This window comes from Rosa rugosa, chromosome 3 (genome assembly GCF_958449725.1).
Source record: "Rosa rugosa chromosome 3, drRosRugo1.1, whole genome shotgun sequence".
Lineage (NCBI taxonomy): Eukaryota > Viridiplantae > Streptophyta > Magnoliopsida > Rosales > Rosaceae > Rosa > Rosa rugosa.
Window position 1 is genome coordinate 16,960,496 of NC_084822.1, and position 3,751 is coordinate 16,964,246.

Genomic DNA, 3,751 nt, shown 5'->3' on the forward strand with positions numbered 1-3,751 from the left:
CTGGGTATTCAACAGAATCCGAAAACGAAGATGAAATGAGGTAAAGTTTGAAGCTTTTTGGTTGGTTTTTTTTTTATCTGTAACGACTCCTCTCCTTGACCAGAAATCCTACATAACCCAATTAACAATCATATATATAATGAACAAACATTTAATTCGGTCAAAAGCTATAAACCCAGAACCAAAAGATAAACACCCAACCCGATTTCAAGAACAACAATAAATTTTCAGCAAATTTCAAACACCCAAATCGAAATGAACCCTAAACCATCCCCAAATCCATAAAACCAGAATAACACCCAAGTCTATTTCAACCACCACATCTCTAAATTGATATCACAAATCTAATTTCAAAGGAAACCCCAAATCGATATCTCAACGAAACCCTAAAACCCAACACAAATTGTAATACCCGAAAAATTCAAGTTAATTTCCGATGACGTTTTGGAAATGATTTCGTGGTCGTGGACACGAGTACGAAGCTTAGAGGAGTGTGGAATTAGTTCGAGCGATTTTATTTTGAAAACTGAACGTTTTAGGGGGGTCAAAGGAGTTGACTTTTTATACATTGGGAAATTGGGAAAACTTCCTTCATGAAAGTTGTAGAGCGCGTCGATACGAGTTCGTGGACATATGGAACGTAATATTCGGAGTTCGTATGAATAAGTTACGAATATTTGAAAATTGGGATTTTCTATAAATATGAAAAAAAAATCCGAATATTGCAAATGAGGACAGAATTTCTGGAACTCCAGAAATTTCTCCCCATTTCTCTCCCGAGCCCAGCCGCGACCCCCTCCCTTCGTCACCTTCGTTCTTCCTCATCCGGCCACCGATTGATGTGAAACAAAGTGGGTTTTTCTGGTCTCGACCCCCTTTACGAGTTTGTAGAAGAAATCGAAGTGAAATACGAGCTGTATGAGGCTCTACAAGGTCGAGAAGAGAGCCTCGTCGGAGACGAAATCGCTCTTCCCCACTTTTTCTGGGCTCTACTTTGTCTGGCCATATCTTCCTCTACAGGCCTCCGATCGACCTGATTCCAAAAGCAATTTTTCTCACCGTGAAGTTTTCTACAACTTTCCAGAAGACATCAACTTGAGATAACCATCGTGGTGGCCGCTAGAAGACCGAGAAGCCGCACAGCCGAGCTGGAAATCGTCTTCCTTCGCCACCTTGGTTCTCCCAGCTCCGGCCACTATAGCTCGAGTTCTTTGAGGGCTTTTCTAGCCCAGAGGAAGTAGAAGCTATCCCCACGAAGGCTTGCAGCGATTTGATCCGGGGTGATCGAATTTTGAAGATTGGGAAACTAGGGTTCTTCGGGTTTCAAAACTTGCGAGGTAAAATTCTACTTTTTGGCTTATAATCTGACTTTGGTGTAGTTATGAAAAGTGAAATTGGAGTTGAGTTGAAGGACTTTGATGTTGGGAGTTTTGTCTAATTTTGACTTCGGATGGGTGGCTGTGCCGCCACTGTGATGGTGGTTTCCGGCGACCTCCGGACACCCCAAGGACAGTTTCTGTCCATTTTTGTGTTCTACGTGTCGATACGATCGTTTGCATATATAATTCATAATTTTTGGATATCGTATGATGAAGTTATGAATTTTTAAGTTTCGATCGATTTCGATCGTTAGATTTGTGATATGTGAAGTTAGGACCGTCAGATGGACTTGTAGTTTTGATACGATGATCTTATGACTGTCCCAGTGGCTTTGTGTGGTCATGGGCGAAGATCCGACCGTTGGATCTTCGTATAAATGCAAAACGGTGATTAGGGAGGCGATTCGTGAGAATCCGTCCGTCGGATTTTTGTATAAATTTGTGAAGATGTTAGTAAGGACGATTCAGGAAGATCTGACCGTTGGATCTTCGTGATGATTTTTGGGGGGTGATCCTAAAGGCGATCCGTGAGGATCCGACCGTTGGATCATCATTTAATTTTGATCCGACCGTTGGATTGTCGTTTGAGTATGTTTTTGAGCTATTGGCTAAGTTAAGGTCATGTGTGATTAGGTGATTGACGGTCTCCCTTGGGTGAACGATTTCGGTGTGTATTGTGTTGAATTGAAGACGCAGCGGGAATATCGAGGTGAGTAAATCGCACATGGTTCATTCACGAACCGAAATTCGGTGATTTTATTTAATTGAGAAATTGTGGAAATTGTTTTACGAAAATAAATATTTGTTTTAAATTATATGGACTTGATCGACTACGGTCCATAGGTAAGTAAAATGTATTTAAACTATAAAAATGAATTTCTAGATTTTATTGCATGTGAACTATAGTTGGTATTAGTGGTCACTCTTGTGTGGGTGACTACGTATATATATATTTACGTGGAATATATATTGGATGGTGTGATTTACTGAGTTATATTTTGAGCATTACCCTTGGAATATGTGATTTATCTTAGATGTTGTGTTGTCTATGATAATGGGTAATTGAGTAAAGTGCGATAGTTGAGTCGTTGAGATGAATTAAATGAGGAGTCGAGTGAATTGAGAAAAGCAGTCATTCGTAAGGTGAACCTTGGCCCAGGTGACACTTTACGATACAGTTAGAGCTCTAGTCTGTCTGCCATCATACTGCTTGGGGGATAAACGAGTTATCATATGCCCTTGGGTATGACATGACATACTGAATGGGGTGATTAATATAATTAATCATAAGCCTGTAAGTATGATATACTGAATGGGGTGATTAATCTAATTAATCATAAGCCTGTAAGTATAATATACTGCATGGGATGATTTATATAAATAAATCATAAGCCTGTGAGTATATATTGAGTAAACAGTTGTTTGTTTTTGAGTAGTCATGTTGAGATGTGAGTTGATTGATGCTTGAAGTGACATTGTACACTTCAATTATTATGCAAAGAAAATACTTGAGTTAAATTTATGCATGAGTTGATTTGGTTACTTTAAATCGTGCAATCCTTTCATTTACTCATACGAGCTTTGCAAAAAGCTTACCGGGTTTGTATTGTTGCAATCCCGGTACACTATTCAAACGGTGTAGCGGGTAATCCTGCAGGTCAGGAGAATCAGGGCGGTGATCGAGCGGGTTAGAGTATTTGTTATAGTTTTACAGCATTTGTAATAGTGAGGTGAGTTAAGCTCATTGAGCCTTACAATTTGATTTGGTGAGAGTGTGTTGTAATAATTAACTTGAGGATTTGATTTATTGTAATATTGAGAGGTGTGAAGTGTGGTTGTTTGTGAGAAAAAAATTCAGGACGTTTATTCTATTAAGTTGTATAATTCATGTTTCGGATTTTAATTGTATTTAAAATTCGGGGCGTGACAGTTTGGTATCAGAGCGTAAGGTGCATATTTGGTGATGTGTCAATACCTTCCGAGTGATGGCCCGGCTGCAGCGGATCCCCATCGTGTGCTCTTCGGTATTGGCTAAGTCATTGGGTATGCGTGAGTGTTGGGAGTTGTTTAGGCCGCTAGGTCGTTTTAGGAACGTGAATACCTTCCCTATAGTATTGACTTGGTTAATATGAATTTGTATTTGACTTATACTGTGTTTTAAGTGTCATACAAGTATTAGCCAAGCATACTATACTCCTTAGGTGATGGATATTCGAAGGGGTTGTACTTAGAACCTTACAGTTGTCTTGTAGGTTCGTATGGGAATAAGTTCAGTGGCCGCAAGTTACAATCCTTGAGGAATAGGAACCTCTTGATTCAACTCTGTTAAGTCAACGAGGATTGTTTTATGGAAATGAGGTTCTTTTGATTGT

The 3,751-nt window shown here is 39.5% G+C and overlaps 1 long non-coding RNA gene across 1 annotated transcript; it reads left to right on the plus strand.

Annotated features, from left to right (window-relative positions):
• The first annotated feature begins 498 nt into the window (after window positions 1–498).
• Window positions 499–3,250, plus strand: LOC133740430 (uncharacterized). The gene is made up of 3 exons (XR_009861213.1): window positions 499–1,337; window positions 2,013–2,088; window positions 3,022–3,250. It is a non-coding gene; the product is annotated as an uncharacterized LOC133740430 (long non-coding RNA).
• Window positions 3,251–3,751: the final 501 nt, after the last annotated feature.